This window comes from Chelonoidis abingdonii, chromosome 5 (genome assembly GCF_003597395.2).
Source record: "Chelonoidis abingdonii isolate Lonesome George chromosome 5, CheloAbing_2.0, whole genome shotgun sequence".
Taxonomy (NCBI): Eukaryota; Metazoa; Chordata; order Testudines; family Testudinidae; genus Chelonoidis; species Chelonoidis abingdonii.
This window is the reverse complement of record NC_133773.1, coordinates 109,163,522-109,185,889: the sequence shown is the minus strand read 5'-3', so window position 1 is coordinate 109,185,889 and position 22,368 is coordinate 109,163,522. Positions and strand designations below refer to the sequence as shown.

General features: G+C 44.8%; 1 protein-coding gene across 2 annotated transcripts in view; it reads left to right on the top strand.

The window, feature by feature from the left end:
- Positions 1 to 22,368, top strand: part of STIM2 (stromal interaction molecule 2) — a 144,029-nt gene that overhangs the window by 85,461 nt on the left and 36,200 nt on the right. The window lies entirely within an intron of this gene.

Sequence of the window (22,368 nt, the reverse complement as noted above, 5' to 3'; positions counted from 1 at the left end):
TGACCTATAAGAGAATTTTGAAAACTGTCTGTATTGGTACAGGAGTGTTGTTCCAAAAAAACAGGATTTGAAAACAAACCTTAAATACTGGATACTCCTTTTTGGCCCAAACAGTTGCTTTAAAAGAACATTGCAGATATTTAAACTGTAAGACTGAACAATCATTTATGAAATTTAAAAATATGTTCAAATCTTCTGCTTTCTGTTTTATCTTATAACCTTTTGAACTATAGTTTACCTGTTAATATCATAAGCTGTAAACTGACACAGTGCCACACAAATGTTTATAACAGACTAATAGACTCTTTTTCTGATTCTCTTACGTGATTGGGAGGGACATAGTAATTTCCATGCCAGAATGGAACATCTGCTGTGGAATCTGTAATCCAGCATAACCTTCTGATTTCTCCTCCTTCAGCATCTCCTCCTTTTTCATCCTCCTTCCCCGTCACCCTCTGAAGGTCCCACAAAGTGCTCCTCCACTCCCCCCCACACCTCCATTCCTCTACATCTTGTCTCTGGGTGACTTCATTCACTTGCATGGTTTCAGTTACTGTCTTTGTGTTGGTAGATTTGAGTCACCTACCTATGTCTGATCTGTGTCACTCTGTCCAGTCCTACATTTTATGCTAACCTTTCTTTTTAAAGGCTCTGTAACCTTTCCTTTTAGAGGACTCACTGACCATTTGGAGCTAACATGGCTGAAACTGAGCTTCTTTCCTCCTAAACCTTTTGCACTCCCCCCATTCTCTATTCCTGTCAGCCACACACATCGCTGTTCTCTTTTCATCCCAGCTCCTAGCGGGGAGATCTTCATGTCCAGGCTGGAAGACTCCTGCATCTCCTTCCTCCCACAACACAGCAAAAATCTGTCCTTTTCCTCACTCTCCTTCCATATACGCATTTTTTCTTAACCTTGTAATATTGAGTAGCACTTGGTGCTGAGCTGCCTGTTTGTGATGGAGATCTTCTTGGAGGACTAGAGAACATGGGCAGGAATGTTTTAAGTCTTTTAATGAGAGGATAGATGTGCTGAACTTTTTCAGTATGGGAGCCCTATTCAGTACTGAGCATTTGCGGTTTAGCAAAAACACAAAATAATGTTTAATTAGTCCAACTAAATTTCTCTTAGCCTTGCTCAGATTTCGTTTTCTCAGATTGTTATAATCCAATGAGTCCTCTTGGAAAAAAACAAACAAGGAATGTAGAACTGATATTTCTAGTGAGAAAATTAAAATCTCTCCTACCCCATCCAACTTTATAAGAGACAAACCATTTAGGTCTCCTTGATACATCAGAAGAATAAAGTCTGCAAATGTTTTCTCCCTTTGCATATAATTTAAAGTGAAAGAAAAGCAGGGACTTATCTGTAATTACAGTGCAGTTCACGTGAGCACATGCACCATCAAATTTTTTTTGCCTAGTTTTGCATTTTGGCCTAGTAACATAAGGATATTCAAAGTTCCTGTGTACGGTACTATTCTCACTCATCAGAAATATGAGCAGGGTACCCAAACAAGTGTATAACTCAGCTTGCTTTGGCAAACCCAGAGCAAGAGTTTGACAAAAGTGGAGTGCTTAAACTATAAAATTACTTGTCTACACTTGCCCTACATGCCATTCATGTGTAGCTACATGCTGAATTGAAAAGCTATGTCCATACTGCGGTACGTAGCCACATGTCAGAGTGAAAGGCTCTGGCAGCAGGTAAATGCCCTGGCAGCGGGAAGCTGCCAAGCCCTTTATTTGCTGCTAGGGCCTTTTTCTGCAGTGGGGAAAGGTTCCATTAGCATCTTGTGGCAGTGAAAGTCTCCAGCAGCCAAGAACTGCCAGAGCCTTTCACTGTGGCAAGGAAAGGCTCTGGCACCGGAGAGGCAGTGGGAAACTAATAGCAGTGTAGATGTGTTAGGCAATTCTTGGGCATGCAGAAAGCTACACAGGGTACATATGCACAGGATTCAGGTGCGTCTTTACTCACCTAATCTGTGCCTCGCTGTTTACGTTATGTATATCTCGTACTCCACACTGCCGTCAGGGTAGACGAGGCCTAGATTTGTATTACTATAGCACCTAGAAGCCTCAGTCAACAGACCAGGACCCCATTATACTAGGCTTAGCACAGGCCAGCTAACTTTCTCTGTTTGTTGCACTGCAGGTTTCCTAGTGCTAGAGAACCTCCTCAATATTAGCTGGCTTTAAAGTATAGCTCATTTAAGCTGTTTTGGTACTGGAGAGACTTAAGGAAGTGGAGAGAGAATGCTGACCCTGCAATGTCTAACATCTGCACTCCACAATGTTGACTTTAATTCTTCGAGACTGGCTCCTTGGATTTGTTTTTATTTCTGAAGATTGAATCCCCTGAAATGTAGTAATTTCTGCAGCGATTAAACTAGTTTTCTTGGTATTATAAGCATTTTTCCCAAATCTGGACCTTAGCGTCCAAAATCTGGGTGCTTGTATGAACCTCCCCCAAGCTTATTACCAGCTTGGATTTGTTCTTGCTGCCACCAGCCAGGAATTTTCAGGGCCTGCCTCCCTCTTTGGTCTCCCCAAACCTTCTCTGGGGGACCCCAAGACTCAGAAACCCTGAGTCTCACACCAAAGGGAAAACAACCTCCTCCCCTTGTCTCCTTTTTATTTCATCCCCAGCTCCCCCTCCCTGGGTTATCCTGGGCGATACTGTATTTAAACTCCTTGAATGCAAAACAGAGAGGGCAATTTACCTTCCCCCTTCTTTCTTCCCCTGAGGCTATGCATTTAAACCTAGTCAAGGTAACACAAAGAGATTTCCCCCTTCCCTTTATTCCTTAGCCTTAACCAGAGAAAAACCTCAAACAGGTTTTAAAAAGAAAGCTTTATATAAAAAAGAAAGAAAAAGACATAAAAATATCTTCTGTATCAAGGTGACAATTATACAGAGTCAATTGCTTAAAAGAAAAAATATGAATAAACAGCCTTATTCAAAAAGAGATACAATTTAAACATTCCAGCACACACACATGTAAATACAAAACAAAACATATAAAAGCCTATTGTTTTGCTACCTTTGTACTTACAACTGGGAAACTGAAGATGAGAAGCTTACAGATAGAAAAAGATCCCCTCTCATAGCTGAGAGCCAGACAAAGACAAAGAACCAAAAAAATTCCCTCCCCTGAGCTTTGAAAAATCCGGTTTCCTGATTGGTCCTCTGGTCAGGTGTTTGGTTCCCTTTGTTAACCCTTTACAGGTAAAAGAAACATTAACCCTTAGCTATCTATCTATGACACTTGAGCAGCTGGTTGGTAATTTAAGTCTCTCAAAATCATACCTTTCAATTGCTCATTGCTGATTAGAGGCATAAAAATACCCCAGATATGGATCACGTTTTTCTCTATCTCATTCCTACCCCTTCCTTCCACAATATATTCAGATGCAGCTTCCGGTAGATGACGGTCAAACATTTTAAAATGTTTTAAAAAAATAAAATATTTAAACCAGAGTATAAGCCTTTCTGGAGAGAGTGGAATTTCACCATATTCTACTCTTTATACTGTTTTAGTTGAATTTTCTCTTAGTAGTCTGAGGGACTGCAGACATGCTCTTGCTTGAAAACTAAAAATTTGTCACCCCTTGCTTGTAAATTTCTCTTCTGAGACATGTTCAGCAGGCCTTTGGTTTGGGATGATGCTGACTAGAGGCAGTTCTGGATAAGTATTTGGGACCCATTGGAAAGTGTAGATAACTAACCATAAATGGTATGTGTGTAATATTTTTGAGTTTTACTATGAGTTCATCCTGGCAAGTTGGATTCATTGTGTTAAAGGTCTTCTGACCTTGCTTTGCCGCTAAAGCCTTAAAGAGGAGAGACCTGCCCTCTACTGGGATCTGTGAGACAAATCTAGGAGAAGAGAATTTTAAACTTAAGGGTACCTAGAATACACAACAGTATCTTTTTAAAGTATAGCTTTCAGTTTAAATGTATGTATACTGAAGAGAATCTTGTGCTTAATATGATTATAAATGTGTTAAGTGGTGTTGACCCATCATTATCTAATACTGTTTTTTCCAGAAGAGCTAACTAATAAAAGAAAACAAGGCTGTGCAAACCTTTCTCTCAGTTGGCAATACACTAAAAGAATGTCACACACAGCCATACTGAAGTGAATTGCAGAGGGAGACAAAGTAGTTTGAAGATTTCAGTAACTTGACTTAATGATTCTGAAACACTGCTATATTATAGTTTTTCATGTATTACAGAATATGCCGTTTATGGAGAGAATTACGGTAGTAAAATGTGAAACCCACATACTAGTACACGATGCACAAAGAATATTTAAGGAAGTCAATGTGACTTTACAGATGCATGCATGCTTTCAAAACTATTTGCCAATGAACTTTAATATCTTTCAGAGGCTAAGGATTAAAAGGTAATGCTGTCTTTTTATACCTTTGAGCAAGTTGTAAATTTGAGCTTACTCCTAGTATTTCACTTCTCACTTAAACTACACTGTCCTGAAAACCAGCTAGGTAGTGTATGTAACATTGGATTAATGTGCCTGGAAAAACAAAACTGAAAATTGAGATATTCATTGAATTGAACAGGGACATTTCATAATACAATATAATGATTGTTCTTCTTCGAGTGGTTGCTCATGTCCATTCAAAGTAGGTGCACGTGCGTCACGTGCACGCCAGTTGGAAGATTTTCCCCTAGTAGCGTCTGTAGGGGTCAGTCCGGGTGCACCCTGGAGTGGCGCCACCACGGCGCCCTATAAAGGGGCCTGCCGACCCTCCACCCCCCTCAGTTCCTTCTTACAGCTGGTGATGGCTTGCTGGAACTTCTCTTGCGTAGCAAGTTGGCAGCGTCCTATCCTTACTGTTTAGTCCGTGTATTCAGTTATATTATAGTTAGTTAGTTAGATCTTTGTATATAGTTTTCGTAGTTGGGGGGTTCCTCCCCCCCGAGTCTTTGTCGCTCGCTGGGGCATGCCCAGGTCCCCCAGGTTCAAACTCTGCAAGGACTGAGGGAAATTCAAGAGTGACCCGCACTCTGCGTGTTTGAGGTGCCTCGGAGAGAGCCACCAAAGGGACCAGTAGAGGCTTCCACCTGCGAACTCTCAAGGACAGGGCTCCAAGACTTAGAGTCCTCCTGATGGAGGTGGCCCTGCAGCCACCCTCGGACCCAGAACTGGCCGAGGAGGGGCCCAGCACATCGTTCTTGGTGCGGAGCGCCCCGGCACCGGCATCAGGACTTAGGGCCCAGCCCAGGTCGTCAAAATCCCGGCACCGGTCATAGGAAGTCGGCCTCAGTGCAGCACTGCTCACCTTCGCTGGTGCCTGCCAAGCAAAGGAAGCTGGTGAAGGATCGGTCACCCCACCAGGATCCAAGGCCGATGCCTTCCGCGGGTGTAAGCGGACAGGCTAGGCTACAGCCCTCGGTGGTTCCGTCGACTCCCGCACCACAGAGAGGGCGGTCGAGTCCAGACCAGCCTAATTCCCCAGACTTCAGCGGAAACATACGCCCCCCTGCATCGACGCAGGAGGCGTTCGAGGCAGCCTCAGACCTAATGGATCTCCCGGCACCAGCCTCCCGCATCATAGGGAGTTGCCTATTGTGATCCGTCCACCAGTACAATCTAGAGGCAAACCAGCCATGCTATCGCCTTCCTCCCTGCACCGCGCTGTGAAGGCGGCACTGGACCAGATGAGAAGCTCCCTGTCTCCTCCGCACTGCTCTCCATCGGCACCAGGCGCTGCTCTCCCCAGGTCCTCATACTCAGAGACCTCAGACGCCTATCGCTCCAGCCGGTCGCGGAGCAGGAGATCGGTTTCGGGAGTGAGCCGCCAACGTTATCCACAGTGGCAGCAATAATGGCAGCTGCCCTTGCAGTGGCCGTTTGGAACTCCCTGGGCCTACCATCAGTCGGTAGGCCAGGTGTTTGGCCCTCCATCGCGGTCAGCTTCGATGTCCTCAACGTCGGTGGCCCCGGCGCAGCTGCCTCCCCCACCAGCACCGTCGCTGGGCAGGGGTGTGCCATTTTCAAGTTCTGCACCCCCTAACCAGGCAGCGGCACCGGCTTCAGTACGGGCTCTGCCGGCACCGCATGATACACCAAGTTACTCGTTGGCGACCCTGGTACCGGCTGCGGTGCCACCTTTAGACTCGGAACCGGCACCGCAACCTCAATACCGTGTGCCACAGGACCCCGAGGGGCCGCATGCACCGGAGGAAGGATCGCTTCACGTAATCTCCTTGTCGTCCTCCCTGGACGAGGCGGTCTTGGGCACAGCTGCGGCACCAGCCCTAGAGGACACTCGAATCCTCCAACAATTGCTTCAGCGAGCAGCTCTGAGCCTCACAATCCAAGGGGAGGAGATCGAGGTGGACGCGGACCTTGTAGTGGACATTCTGGTTCCCTCAGGGCCTTCCAGGGTGGCCCTCCTGCTGATAAAGACTATAGCGGATATGTCCCGCACCCTGTGGCAAACACCAGCCTCATTGACCGCTACTGCCAAGAGGACGGAGCAGCGCTACTTCGTTCCCTCTAAAGGGCACGAACACTTGTACACACACCCTTCCCCGGACTCCCTGGTAGTAGATGCGGCTAACCAGTGGGAGTGTCAAGGGTTTCAGGGGTCAACACTGAAGAGCAGGGATGCAGAAAGACTTGAGCTTTCTGGTAGAAAGGCGTACTCCACGGGGGAACTACAACTCCGCATTGACAACCAACAGGCAATAGTAAGCTGATATGGCCACAACACATGTTCAACCATGTCGAAGTTTGCGGAGCTCCTTCCCCAGGACTCGAGATCAGAGTTTTCAGTCCTATTGGAGGAGGGCAAACTGATCTCTCGAGCCTCCCTCCAGGCCGCCTTAGATGCGGTGGACTCAGCTTCACGCACCCTGGCAACGGGCTTGGTCATGCAGCGGGGAGCCTGGCTCCAGGTCTCGGGCCTGCCCTATGAGGTCTATCAGACAATTCAAGACCTCCCCTTGGAAGGGCAGATGCCGTTTTCGGAGAAAACGGACAATCGTCTCCATAGCTTAAAGGACTTGAGGACCACGCTTCACTTGCTGGACTTGCATACCTCTGCGACCCAGCACAGACAATTTAGGCCGCAGGCTGCCCCTTGCCCATACCAGCCACAGACTTGCCAGGAGCTGGGGCGCAAGCGGGGCAGAAATTGCAGGAGGCGTCATCAGCTTCACCCCTCCAGCCAGACATCTGGCCAATTGAGAGCACCATCAGGGCCTAGACCCCCTATTTGATGGTACGGTCGAGGGCGACCTACCAATCGAGACTCTGGATCCTTCCATCTCTACCTTTGGGTCACGTCTGTCCCACTTCTACCGTGCCTGGTCCCCAATTACGTTGGACAGATGGGTGCTCCACATGGTAGAGAGGGAATATTCTATCCAGTTCTCCTCCCTTCCGCCCCACCAACCCCCATCCCCATCTCTCTTCAGGGACTCATCTCACGAGCAACTTCTAATTCAAGAAGTGAAGTCTCTCACAGAGGCAGAGGTGGTGGAGGAAATCCCGCGGGAGCTCAGGGGCAAGGCTTCTATTCCCGGTATTTCCTAATACTGAAGGCAAAAGGGGGCCTGAGACCCATCCTAGACCTGCGGGGGCTGAACAAGGTTGTGAGGAAACTCAAGTTCCGCATGGTCTCCCTGTCCTCGATTATCCCCTCCCTGGATCCAGGAGATTGGTATGCCTACATTGACTTAAAGGACGCCTATTTCCACATTGCCATAATTCCACGGCACCGTCGGTACTTCAGGTTCGTCGTGGCCAACGTCCATCTGCAGTTCACGGTGCTCCCGTTCGGACTGTCAGCTGCTCCCAGGGTCATCATGAAGTGCATGGCGGTTGTGGCGGCCTTCCTGCACAGGTGGGGCATCCAGGTATTTCCCTACCTGGACGACTGGCTCATAAAGGGCCGCTCCAAAGAGCAGGTAGAGACCCAGGTGTGCTTCATCAGGCGGACCTTTCTCGATCTTGGGCTCCTCTTGAACAAAGCCAAATCCACCCTGTCTCTGACGCAATGAATAGAGTTCATAGGAGCGGTTCTGGACTCCACACACGCCAAAGCCTACCTGCCGGAGTCCAGGTTCTGTGCAATTTCCAAGCTCATCCTCGGACTGCACTGCGCCCCGGTTACCATGGTGTGAGTTTGCCTCCGGCTGTTGGGCCACATGGCGGCGTGCACCTATGTGGTGGTCCATGCCAAACTCCGGCTTCGCCCGCTGCAGTCTTGGTTGGCGACAGTTTATCGCCCAGTCAGGGACCCCCCTGGACTCAGTGGTGTCCGTTCCTCGCTTGGTGCTGAGCTCGCTACAGTGGTAGATTGACCCGCGGGAAGTCTGCTTGGGTGTCCCTTTTGCTCCCCCACAGCTCTCCCTCTCCCTGGTGACGGACGCCTCAGATCGAGGTTGGGGAGCGCCCCTGGGACGCCTTAGGACGCAGGGCCTGTAGTCGCTGGAGGACCTCGAGTTGCATATCAATGTCAGGGAGCTGAGAGCAGTCCACCCGGCGTGTTTGACCTTCCGGTCTCAACTGACTAGCAGATGTGTTTCAGTCCTTTCGGACAACACAGTGGCAGTTTTTTATATCAACAAACAGGGAGGTGCACTCTCCTCTCCCCTCTGCAGGGAAGCCCTCACGCTGTAGGATTTCTGCATTCACAATGCCACTTACCTACGGCGTTCTATCTTCCGGGGGAGCAGAATGGTTTGGCGGACACCCTCAGCCGCTCGTTCCAGGGTCACAAGTGGTCCCTCTGATGGGATGTGGTGCGCTCAATTTTCCAGCTCTGGGGCTTTCCCAGGTTAGACCTGTTTGCTTCAAGGGAAAACAGGAAGTGCCGACGGTTTTGCTCCCTCCTGGGCCACAGTTGGGGGTCTCTGTCAGATGTCTTCCTATAGCGGTGGGAGGACGGTCTGCTCTACGCCTTCCCTCCAATCCCCCTGATACACAGGGCAATTTTAAAGATTCGCAGGGATCACACCAGGGTAATCTTGATATCTCCGGCGTGGCTGCGTCAGCATTGGTTCACATCACTCCTGCACATGTCAGTTCAGGCACCCCGACACTGCCCCTACTCCCAGACCTGATCACGGAGGACCGGGACTCCCTCCACCATCCGAACCTCGAGTCCCTTCACCTCACAGCCTGGATGCTCCATGGCTGAGCCCTGTGGAGTTGCAGTGCTCCCAGCAGGTCAGGCAGGTGCTGCTAGGTAGCAGGAAACCATCCACTGGGGCCACCTACCTGGCCAAATGGAAGCGCTTCTCCATATAGTCGGGTCAGTGGGGTCACGACCTGCTGGGGGTACAAATTCCCGATGTCTTCGACTATTTGCTTCACCTAAGACAACTGGGCCTTTCCCTTTCCTCCATTCGCATTCACTTGGTGGCCATATCCGCTTTTTATCCGGGAGAAGGGGGTGCCTCGGTGTTTGCGAACCCACTGGTTGGGCGTTTCCTCAAGGGTATGGACAGGCTGTTCCCGCATGTGTATCAGCCGACTCCTGCTTGGGACCTGAATCTGGTCCTCTCCGTCCTCTTGGGGTCTCCCTTTGAGCCTCTGGCTTTGTGCTCCCTGCTGTATCTGTTGTACAAGACCGCCTTCCTGTTGGTGATCACCTCGACCCGACAGGTGTCAGAGCTTCAAGTGTTGACATCTGAGCCCCCGTACACAGTCTTCTACAAGGACAAGGTCCAACTTAGACCTCATCCGGCTTTCCTACCCAAGGTCATTTCACAGTTCCACATGGGCCAAGGTATCTTTCTCCTGGTGTTTAATCTGAAACCACATGCCTCCAGCGAAGAGCGGAGGCTACACTCCCTGGATGTCTGCAGGGCTTTAGCTTTTTACATAGAGCGTACCAAGCCGTTCAGATGCTTGACTCAGTTCTTCGTTGCAGTGGCAGAAAGGATGAAGGGGCTCCCTGTCACCTCTCAGCGAATCTCTTCGTGGATTGCGACCTGCATCCGGGAATGCTACCGCGTAGCTAAGACCCCTGTCCCTCCGGTCACGGCGCACTCCACTAGGGCGCAGGCCTCCTCTGCGGCTTTCCTGGCTCAGGTTCCAACTCAGGAGATTTGTAGAGCGGCCAGGTGGTCCTCCATCCACACGTTCTCGTCTCACTATGCCATCACGCACCAGGCGAGGGATGACACAGCCTTTGGGCCTGCAGTTCTCCAGTCAGCAGTGATCTCCGATCCCACCTCCTAAGTTTAGGCTTGTGAGTCACCTACTTTGAATGGACATGAACAACCACTCGAAGAAGAAAAAACGGTTGCCCACCTTTTAGTAACTGTTGTTCTTCAAGATGTGGTGTTCACATCCATTCCAACACCCACCCTCCTGCCCCTCTGTTGGAGTGCCGGCAAGAAGGAACTGAGGGGGTGGAGGGTCGGCAGGCCCCTTTATAGGGCGCCATGGTGGCGCCACTCCAGGGTGCACCCAGACCGATCCTACGGATGCTGCTAGGGGAAAATCTTCCGGCTGGCATGCATGCGGCGCGCACACACCTACTTTGAATGGACATGAACAACACATCTTGAAGAACAACAGTTACTAAAAGGTGGGTAACCGTTTTTTTTGGACTTGCTGTTGACGGAAGGACTTACTGTATTCATTTTACTAGAAACCATATACCAACCTGTAGAAATTACTGCCATCAGACTTTGCTGTACTGATACTGAGTGTAGTTATTTTGCAGATGATTTTATTTCTTGACCTAAGGTTACCTACCAAAAGAATAGTAGCTATTGGATTGTTAGTCTTTTTATTAAGAATAGAAGAACGGCCATACTGGGTCAGACCAAAGGTCCATCTAGTCCAGTGTCCTGTCTTCCAACAGTGGCCAATGCCAGGTGCACCAAAGGGAATGGACAGAACAGGTAAGCATCAAGTGATCCATTCCCTGTTGCTCATTCCCAGCCTCTGGCAAACAGAGCCTAGGGACACCATCCCTGCCATCCTGGCTAATAGACATTGATGGACCTATACTCTATGAACTTATCTAGTTCTTTTTGGAACCCTGTTATAGTCTTGGCCTTCACAACATCCTCTGGCAAAGTGTTCCATGGGTTGACTATGCATTGTGGGAAGAACTGCTTTATTTGTTTTAAATCTGCTGCCTATTAATTTCATTTGGTGACCCCTAGTTCTTGTGTTATGAGAAGGAGTAAAATAATATTTCCTTATTTACTTTCTCCGCACCAGTCATGATTTTATAGACCTCAATCATATCCCCCCTTAGTTGTTTCTTTTCCAAGATGAAAAGTCCCAGTCTTATTAATCTCTCCTCATACTGAAGCCGTTCCATACCCCTAATCATTTTGTTGCCCTTTTCTGAAGCTTTTCCAATTCTAATTTATCTTTTTTTGAGATGGACGACCACATCTGCACTCAGTATTCAAGATGTGGGTTTACCATGGATTTATACAGAGGCAATATGCTATTGTTATGGCAGAAGGAGCAGGCAATATAAAGAAAGAGTTCTAGCTTAGATTTTTGCTAGTGGACCATTTTAAATGGAGGGCTGTGCATGATCTCTTGCTCCTGTCACCTTCTCCATGGATCCTTCTTGTATCTAGTTCACTTGGATCTTCATCTATGGAGTTTGTTAACTGGCAGGGACAGACGATTCAGACCGTGGCTGCCTTGTGAAGAGAGGTGGAAGTGACAGAATTAGATGTGTCCATGAATGATCATCATGAGTAGAGATTGAGGGGGTGAAAGAAGATGGGCTTCTAGTGATGGGGAAGCTTGACTTTGTGGCACAAGGAGTAAGAAGCTGTTTCCCAGAACCTAGGTACTAGTGCTTTGAAGATCAGCTATACAAGGTGCTGAGTGGTGACAGAAAGGGAACAGAGTTCTCCTATTCTCTGCCTACAGAGCTTGAGCGCTAAATACTTCAGTCTCTTCAGTGAAATGGCAAGAATATGGTTCTTTTTTTGTTTGTTAGTGTGATTTGCCACTAGTTTGCAGTGCCACTGAGACCGAAGTAACTCAAAACTCTAGCAGGGAGATGTTTGAGGACTAGTATGTTTGGGAAGGATGGGTTTTTAATACTTCAGTTATGTGGAGGAGAACAGCTGCTGTATTATGTAATTATTTTTTTTGGTAAAAGGTGCCTAGATTATGGGGCAGATTTTCAGTATGGCTATATATACGGGGGAATAGAGAAATCATTGGTAACTCTCCTCCTCAGAGTGGCTGGGCATTGGTGCTGGAAGAGACGTTCTGCTCCTGGCCTAACAGCTTCCTCAGGCCATCATTTCCAGCTGTCTGTGTATTTATAAGATGCCTCTCACCTTGGTATCCATTCACTGAATTGATTGGAGCAGTGGCAGAGTCCACTTGCTGTTGCCTTTGGGTTATTTTCCCTGAGTGGGACTCTATTTGGGGAGATCAAGAATTGAGGATTTTTTGGAAAAAAGTGAAATCTGTGGAGTTGGGTGGGAGGTTTAAAGCCATGAATATAGGTGCAAATAACTATATAGCACTTTCCTTTCAAGGAGGTTTTCCAGAACCTTGTTCTGTTGGGATCACTTGTTAAGCACTGAAATGTAGTGATCTCTAGGTTTGGAGTGTAGCAGTGATTGCACATTAGCAATGCCACACAAGTCTCTGTTGTAAAGAAGAGGAAGTGAGTGGAGGAGAACTTCCTCAATTGAAATTACAGGGAGCATTTTAAATAGGTAATACGTTTACGCAGATTGAGTTTGTTCAGTAAATTGGGGCTAACAGGTTAATATGAGTGAAAAAAATTAGCTACTAGAGAGGCAAATGTGGCTTTGACATGGGCATCTTCTCGTGATTCTTCTGTCATAGCACCCATAATCTGTTTCAGGGCCCTGCTGAACCATTCCATGCATTTGCTGTTAAATTCCTAAAGAAAACATAACCCATGAATTGGTGAAAGTTGCAGGCCAGCCTCCCAATCTAAATTTGAGAAACTGATTTCATGTCAACCAAACTTTGTCTGTTTCCCTTCTCAGCTGATAGTTTCTACTTGCCTTCACTGTCATCTACAGATGTGCCTGTCACCAGTTCCATATCTTTGGGCAAGGTATAATTCTCCTATTGAAATCACTGTCTCAGTGCCATCTCTAAAATCCTCATCTTCAATATTTACCATTCCCTGGTTGTGTAATGCAACTTGCTTCCATAAGACCTCCCCAAATTTCAGTGCTTCATGAAGTCTACAGAGTTGTCTGGTTCTGTCACTTGCAAAGTAGCCCGATAACATCTCTCTCTGCCTCAAATATCTATCTCCATTTGCTCTCTGTTCTTTCTAGTATCCAGTTCAAAATTGTTCTCAAAATTGTTTAACTCAGTGACCTTTACTCCAACTGACCTTGCATATGTCTCCTACCTTTACTCTCTCCTCTCTTCTTGGCTAGCAATGACTCACTGCTCTCGTCCTCCACACATTTTTAATTACTAGATCTCTTGCACCTGATCAGTTTGCTGTATCATTTCAAATCGTAGCTAAGAACGAATTAAGTGTGTGTGTGTGTGTATTATTTCCCCTCGCACTTACCTTTTAATTTTTATCGTACTGCTATTTTCTCTGTAGTTATTTAATTATGCAGAGTGACTTGGAATGTAAGTTTATATGAAAGATGCAATGCAGAATAAAGCTTCAATTTTATTATTAATAATTGACTTTAGGAATAGACAGTTGCAAAGCAAGATTTCTGGGTCTGCGCAATTAACATAAAAAAACAAAAACAAAAAAAGGATATTCTGCTCCAGGTAGTGGGCACAGTGACTTTAAAAGGTCAGTGTAATACTCCCACAGCTATTTCACTCCAAGTATTGAAAATTGGATAATACCAGGAACCTTTCCAGCATATAAGATTTTTCAACTTAATTCATACTTGTCTGTAAGGCTATAATACTGTAAAGTATTCAGTAATCATGCTGTGATGAGTGACATTGATGTGCAGTGCTGGTGTATTCTTAGTAAATTGAACTGGCTAGGAAGATCAACTTTGTATTTTTCAATAACTACAGTTTATGGTGACCTTAGTTCTTGACACACATGCATGTAAATTCACTCTTTAATTTTTAAAAGTGTGTGTAAAAATATCTCTATAAACAATTTGTTTTAAAAAGTCTGGCTGTTTAAAAACCATGATCTTTATCTCTATCTCCCTGCTCCTCACCCAGTGGCTTTTTAGTCAACCACACTAAAAATAGTTCTCAAAAACCCATCTATCCTCCTCAGTGTCATGCACAATCCCCCCCCACCCCCTCAGCAACAGAACATAGCATCTTAGTAGGCCACAATACCAGGATGCTTTTTACGCCTCATGCAACTGTCTTTGTCCGCTTTAGATCATCTGTTTATATTTTGTGGGTGAAAATTAAGAGTAATACTAAACACACAAGGCAGAAAGAAGCAAACTGCAAAACAATAGATAAAAGCAAAGGTTGCTGCAGGCAAGGCAGGGAAAGTAAGTACTGATGTGAAGTCCTTTAACCTTAGGCAAAGAAATAAACAGCTCAAATGGAAAATTGAGGGTTTATCCAAGCAGCCACACCCTTCACATTAAAGCCAGTTTATTTTCTCTGTAGCATTTATCAATGATTATGTTTTTGTCTAACTAGCCACTGTATTTTTCTCATGGAAACGGGGGTTGGATTAGAAGATTGTGAAGGGAGGGTTCCACAAGAGGATAGCTGTCCTTAAGAAGCTGTCAAGAAAAGGCAAAAGTTAAACAATCTGTCAGTGAGGTTAGTGTAGTTCATGCTGAAGCAACTGACCTCCTGAAGGCAGCTGCCATTAGGTATTTTCTCCATCTGCAGGGCACTTTTCTAAAGAACTTTTCTTTTATTCCTTAACTGTAAAACTGTTGTAGGCTTTTGTGCTTTAAAAATAGAAGCACTTAGTTTTTCCTTTGATTCATAATATAGCTATGGATTTTGATGTGGGATTTAGCAGTCATCTCTGCCTTGTGTTCCTTCACCTTCCTCAGCACTCTTGGAAGAGGACAAAAGTCCCATTCAAACACCTGTGTGCTTTGGTATCAAGGGAAGTTAGTGTTGCCAGAGTGGAGCATATCTGCTGAAACATGAAAGAATTCAGGCTCTATTTGATGGAAATCAGTTGGTATCAGTTGAACTCACCTGCAGCCTTGTTGCTCTTCTATAAAAAGACCACCCGGAGTGACAACAGGTGAACTCTTCCAATTAGCCTATGCAGAGAGAGTCTGAAAATAGAAATGAATTTGGTCTCCTTTTGGCTTTATGTATGTCTCTGTATCTGAACTGTTGCACAGGACAAAAACTTGTGAAGAAGCAGGCGTTACATGGCCACAAATTGGGTCAATGATCGAGCAAACTGATGCTGTCTGTTCAGAAGGGGATCGTGTCCTCTTGCCAAAGGGGGGAGCCCAAGTAAGTGCCCCATCCTGAGAGACTGATGTGTAAGAACATAGGAGAATAAGAACAGTCATGCTGGGTCAGACCAATGGTCCACCTAGGCCAATATCACATCCGCTGACAGATGTTTCAGAAGGAATGAACAGAACAAGGCAGTTATTGAGTGACCCATTCCCAATTGTCCAATCGCAGCTTCTGATAGTCAGAGGTTTAGGGACACCCAGAGCGTTGTTGCATCTTGGCTGATAACCACTGATGGACCTATCCTGTATGAACTTATCTAATTCTTTTTTGAACCCAGTTATACTTTTGGTCTTCACAGCATCCCCAGCAACAAGTTACCTAGGTAGACTGCGCATTATTTAAAGAAACACTTCCTTTTGTTTGTTTTAAACCTGCTTCCTATTAATTTCATTGGGTGACTCCTAATTCTTGTATTATGTGAAGGGGTAAATAACACTTCCTTATTCACTTTCTCCAACAAGATTCATGATTTTATAGATTTCTATCACATCCACCTCTTTTTTTTAAACTTAAGTCCCAGTCTTTTTAATCTCTCCTCGTATGGAAGCTTTTTCATAACCCTAATAATTTTTTTTGCCCTTCTCTACGCCTTTTCGAATTCTAAGATATTTTTTGACTTGGGGTGACTGTGGACATACCATGAATTTTATATAGTGGCATTGTAATATTTTCTATCTTACTGTCTATCTTGTTCCTAATGTTCTGCTTTTTTTTTTTTACCACTGCACATTGAGCAGATGTCTTCAGAGAACTATTCCTCTGATGACTCCAAAATCTTTCTAGTCATAACAGCTAATTTAGACCCCATCATTTTGTGTGTATAGTTTAGATTATTTTCCAATGTACATTACTTTGCATTTATCAATGTTGAATTTTGTCTGCCATTTCATTGTCCAGTCACTCAGTTTAGTGAGATTCTGTTAACTCTTTGCAGTCAGCTTTGGACTTAAGTATCTTGAGTAATTTAGTGTTGTGTGCAAACCTTGTCACCTCACTGTTCACCCCTTGTTTCAGATCATTTATGAATATGTTGAATGGCACAGGTCCCAGTACAAATCCTTGGGAGGGCCCTGTTGTTCACCTCTCTCCACTGAGAAAACTTGCCATTTATTCTACACCTCGTTTCATGTCTTTTAACCAGTTACTGATCCATGAGAGGACCTTCCTTTTTATTTCATGACTGCTAATTTTGCTTAAGAGCCTTTGGTGAGGAACCTTCTCTGAAAGTTGGAGTACGCTATATTGACTGGATCATTCTTATCCATGGACCCCCCCCCCCCAAACAGTTCTTATAGATTAGTGAGGCATGATTTCCCTTTACAAAAGCCACATTAACTCTTACTATAGTTTAAGCAATCTCCTGGTACTGAAGTTAGGCTTACCGGCCCATAATAGTCAGATCGACTCTGGAGCCTTTTTTAAAAATTGGTTTCACATTAGCTATCTGCCAGTCAGCTGGTACAGAGGCTGACTTAAGCCATAGGTTACATGCCACAGTTCTGCAATTTGAGTTCTTTCAGAACTCTCGGATGAATGTCATCTAGTCCTGGTGACTCATTACTGTTTAATTTATCAATTTGTTCCAAAATGTTCTCTATTAACACTTCAGTCTGGGACATTTTCTCAGATTTATCACCTAAAAAGAAAGGCTCAGGTGTGAGAATCTCCCTTGTGTGCTGTTCAGTGAAGACTAATGCAAAGAATTCATTTAGTTTCTCTAAAATGGCTTTGTCTTCCTTGAGTGGTCTTTTAGCACCTTGATCATCCACTGCCCCACTGATGATTTGGCAGGCTACCTGCTTCTGATGTACTTTAAATTTTTTTTTTTCCTGTTTAGTTTCACCCTTGGCTTGCCAGAGTTTGTGCTCCTTCCTATTTTTCTCTGTAGGAGTTGAGTTCCAATTTTTAAAGGATGTATTTTGGCCTCTTTTACTTTGTGTAACTCTGGTGGTGTATTTTTGATCCTTTTACTGTTTTTGAATTTTGGGTATATTTGTAGCTTGAATCTCTATTATGGTAGTGTTTAAAAGTTTCCCTGCAGCTTGTTGGCATTTCACTTTTGTGACTGTTCTTTTTTAATTTCTGAGTATTTATCTTCCTCTTTTTTTGTGTAGTTCCTCTTTTTGAAGTTAAATGCTACTGTGATGGGTTTCTTTGGTATTTCCCCCCTTGCAAGTCTATTAAAGTTAATTACGTTATGGTCGTTGTTGCTGAGCAGTTTGGCTATGTTCAATTCTTAGACCAGATCTTGTGCTCCACTGAGGATTAAATCAAGAATTGCCTCTCGCATTGTGGGTTCCAGGACTGGGTGCTCCAGGCATCAGTCATTCATGGTGTGCAGAAATTTTATCTCTGCATCACATCCTGCAGAGGTGACACGTACCCAGTCAAAATAGCAATAGTTGAAATTCCCACGCTGTTGTTGTGCTTTTAGCTTTTGTAGGCTCTAATTTCCCTGAGCATTTCACAATGACTTCAACATCCTGGTCAGATTGATGGTAGTATATTCTGATAGCTATACTCTTATTGAAGCATGACATTTATATAATAAAAATCCTAAACTGTACCATAGAATCTCTATGATATTAATAGAATATCAGGGTTGGAAGGAACCTTAAGAGGTCATTTAGTCCAACCCCCTGCTCAAAGCAAGACCAATCCTCAGATAGATTTTTGCCCCAAATCCCTAAATGGACCCCTCAAGGATTGAACTCACAACCCTGGGTTTAGCAGGCCAATGCTCAAACTACTGAGCTATCCCCGCCTTCTTTCACATACAGTGGCAGTGCTCCACCCACAAAGACCTACTGTTATTCCTACATATTTTGTACCCAGTATTACTGTGTCCCATAGATTATCATCATTCCACTAAGTTTCTGTGATTTCTGTTGCATCAATATCCTCATTTAATACCAGGCTCTAAAGTTAATCCATCTTAGACTTGTAGCATTTGTATGCAAGCACTAATACAATTTGTCAATATTTAGTTATCTGCCTTCATGTGATGTTATTGAATGGGACTCTTTCTTTTTTTGTCTTTCCCATTTGTCTATTTCTCTTCAGTTTCTGCCTGTGCTTTATCAATTTCTATCCCCTCCATATCCCCTTTAATAAAACCTCTCCTACAGGCGTCCCTGTCTGAACCATGTGCACCTTCCTTTCCCCAGTCCTCAGTTTAAAAACCTTGCTGAACTGTAAAATTAAAAAGGTTGAAAAAATCTGATTGTTTGTTTAGTTGGAGCCCATCTTTCCTGTGTGGGCTCCTCCTTTCCCAAAACCTTCTCCAGTTCCTAATGCACCTAAATCTTTTCTTCAAACACCATTCTCTCATCTATATTAAAAGGAACCATGAAAGCATAGGGAAGGGGAAAGTCACCGTGATGCGTGGCAAATGAGGAACTATAATAGGAGCGAAAGAATTCCTTCAGGAAACAGTAACTGTTTGGCCAAAAGTGAAGATTGTAGGGACTTCAAGGGGCAGATTTTCTGACAGGCCATGTAGTGAACCAAAGGATACAGAACTGTTCTGATCAGAGTGAGGGGGACAGCTAAGAGTTGAGACAAAGTTCAGCAGGGCTTTCATTTTTCTGGTATGCAAGGTCAACCCCCGTGTGGAAGAGCCTGAGATGTTTGCTTGTTCCTACAATAAGATATGGCAATTGACCTCAACCCCAGAGGAAAATCTTTCCCTGCATGCAACCTCAGTTATGTCTATGGCCAGGTCTACACTGCGACTTTAAATCGGTTTAACGGCCGATATACCGATTTAACGCTGTATCCGTTCACACGACGTCATCATTAATATCGAGTTAAACGGCTCCTTAAATCGATTTCGGAACTCCTCCCAAACGAGAGGAGTAGCGCTAAATTCGATAGTGATAACTCGGAATAGCGGTTCATGTGACGGAAATCGACATTATTGGCCTCCGGCGGCATTCCAGAGGTGCAGCACTGACCGCTCTGGACAGCAATCTGAACTCGGATGCAGCGGCAGGTAAACAGGAAAAGCCCCGCGAACTTTTGAATTACATTTCCTGCTTGCCCAGCGTGGAGCTCTGATCAGCACGGCTGGCGATGCAGTTTGAAATCGAAAAAGAGCTCCAGCATAGACCGTACGGGAGATACTAGGTCTGATCGCTGTATGGGGAGACAAATCTGTTGTATCCAGCTCCGTTACAGAACACAAAATGCCAAACGTTTGAATAAAAACTCCAGGATACACAGCGCTGTGTGACAAGCGTAACGGGAAGCCAGAGACTCAAATGGACGCTCATGAAGGGAGGGAGGGGTACTGAGGACTCCAGCTATCCCACAGTCCACAGCAGTCTCTGAAAATTATTTGCATCTCTGGCTGAGCTCCCATGTCTGTAGTTCAAACACAGTGTCTGGCGTGGTTCAGGGAACAGCTCCTCAGTTTATTTCCCCCCACCACCACGTGAAAAAAAAAGGGAAAGATTGCTGTGCTATGGCTTTGCTCAATGCACTCCGCGAAAAAGGCGCCAAAGGGTTGTCTGCTGCCTTCACAAAGGGAGGGTGAGGCTGTACCGCACCACCCGGGGCAGTGTTTTCTGCGCCCATCAGGCACTGTGCTCTCAACACGGAAGTGGGAACTATGGGATAGCTGAGGAACAGCTACCCACAGTGCACCGCTCCTGAAATCGATGGTAGCTTTGGACCATGGACGCAAACAATCGATTTTGGGATCCCACTGTGGACGCGCTAAACCGATTTTATTAGATCTGTTTTGTAATATCGGTTTAAGCTAATTCGAAATAATCGTGCAGTGTAGACGTACCCTATGGCTTTGACTCCATTTCTCTTCGTAGGACGTCAGAGCATGATTTTGCACAGGGAAATTGCTTGCTGGCAATTGCTCCTGTCACAGACCTCCTTTTTTCCCGTTCTACATTGTGTCTTCTTGCAAAGCGCTGCTGCCTTGTACTTTGTATCTTTCTCCTGATTTCTTTTCTCCCTCCAGAAGTGTTTGGTCTCAGGGTAAAAGTGGTCAGACTGGGCCCTTATACAAAGGGCTTAAATGAGAGATTCTTTCCCCATGACCAGATTAAAGGTACCCTCCCTTGAGTACCTCATTGCGCCGCTGCCCTGCACTATGTTATTTCCCTCTTGTCCCCTGCTTGGGGTTTTAGTGGTAGGGTACCCCCATGAAGAACTGGGCTTATCGTGAAGAAGGGAGGATTTTGCCTGCACCCAGCTGAGCAGAGGATATACAGTACAAGAGGACTGTGCGGAGTACTCACCACCTCAGTATAGCTTTGAGGTGTCAGCAGTGAGGTTACAGTCTGGGGTTTGTTTTACAGAGATGTCAGCCTGTTTGGTACCATGGCTCAAACACCACTAAAAATCCTTTAAACCTTTTATTAAAGATAAAGAAAAGGAGAAACAGTGTTTGAAATGTCAAGTATAAAGTATCACTTTCATTTTAATAGCATTTCTTGTTCCCTTTCACTGGGGAGAGTTTCCAGAAGGACAACCCCCTTTGTTTGACAGTCCTAGATGATATAAAAAATGATAATAGTCCTCTTTTGTGGAAAAGAAGTTATTTGAGATGGGCTAGAGCTGTTGTTATAGCTGCTGATGTTAAAGTCTGATCCCGTTCCACAGTAGCTGCTGATTGGGATTCAGCTGGATCTGGTAGACCAGGGGTAGTCAATAGACAGACCGCATGCCAAATCTGGACTGTCATGTGCTTTTGAACAGACCTTGAAATCTTTTTTAATTTACTTATTGTCTTTTTTTTTAATTATTTTCTCTGGACCTTGACTATACCTTGACCAAGAACTTTGGACCTTGACAAAAAATGACTACCCTTGTAGGTAGAGGTCCCGATGTCATCTGGATATCTCTCTCTGGCCAGAGCATCTTTCAGGATCACAGAGAGTGAAGGCCTGGGCTCCCAGGATATAGTGGTGGTGACAGCCATGATGGTGAAGCTTCCTTCAGTAGCCTCTGTCTGTTCTTCCCCATTGTTCTCTCTCCCCCTCCTCAGTCTTTCTTTAAGGACCCATTAAGAGAACAATGGTTGGAATAGCCCGTCTCTGCATTGTTTTTGCACCAATTAGACCTAATATCCAACACAGCAGTTTTGGCTCATTAATTTCAGATTTCACATCATCTGTTTTTACCAAGCATGATTTTAACATAGTCCTTGAATCATATTAACTTGGCTGTCCTTGTTTTGACTAATTTATTTTTTCTATCTCTTTCATACATGTTCCCACCAGCATTTGTTGTTGCTTATTTTAATGTTTTATGAACTTTCATGTACTTTTTACAATTGAGTCTACAATTAGGGTAAACTTGTAGGCCAAATTATCACAACAGCCCTCACCTTAATTTTTCTTGGTTGTGCATGTCTGGTAAATGTTTTTAGTATCTAATTACTAGTGACTTTGAAGTATTAAACTAATTGACTGTGATACACATAAATGAGCAGAATACACCGATACATAGGATCCCACTTTTTAACAATTTTTATGTGCTTATTAACATTCACGTTAGGATTTTGCCAAAGGCTTCCTGTACATTATTGCCAATTGTAAGTTTACTGTGTACTATTTGTGTGTGGAATATAACCATTCTCTTGATCATGCATCACAATAAAATAAACCCAATGCTGAAGATGAATTGTATGTTAACAACTAGATTTAATGAGGCAGAACATGATCTTTTGGTGTCTAGTCATAAGTCTTTGAGGGGAGGGAAAAAGCTAACTATTAGTTTCATTTAACTGGTATGGTGGGATTCAAGATGGACAAATAACTGCTGATTTATAAAGCACTGGCACACTTCCAAACCCTATCTTGTGGACTTGCCTGCAGACAGGTGAATGCCCATAGAATATAAAAGCATGAGATGTAATTTGTTTGGGATGTTTGTGGTGACTAGCTGTTAATCTTTGGAGTACGTTAACCACACACTTCAATTTAACTAA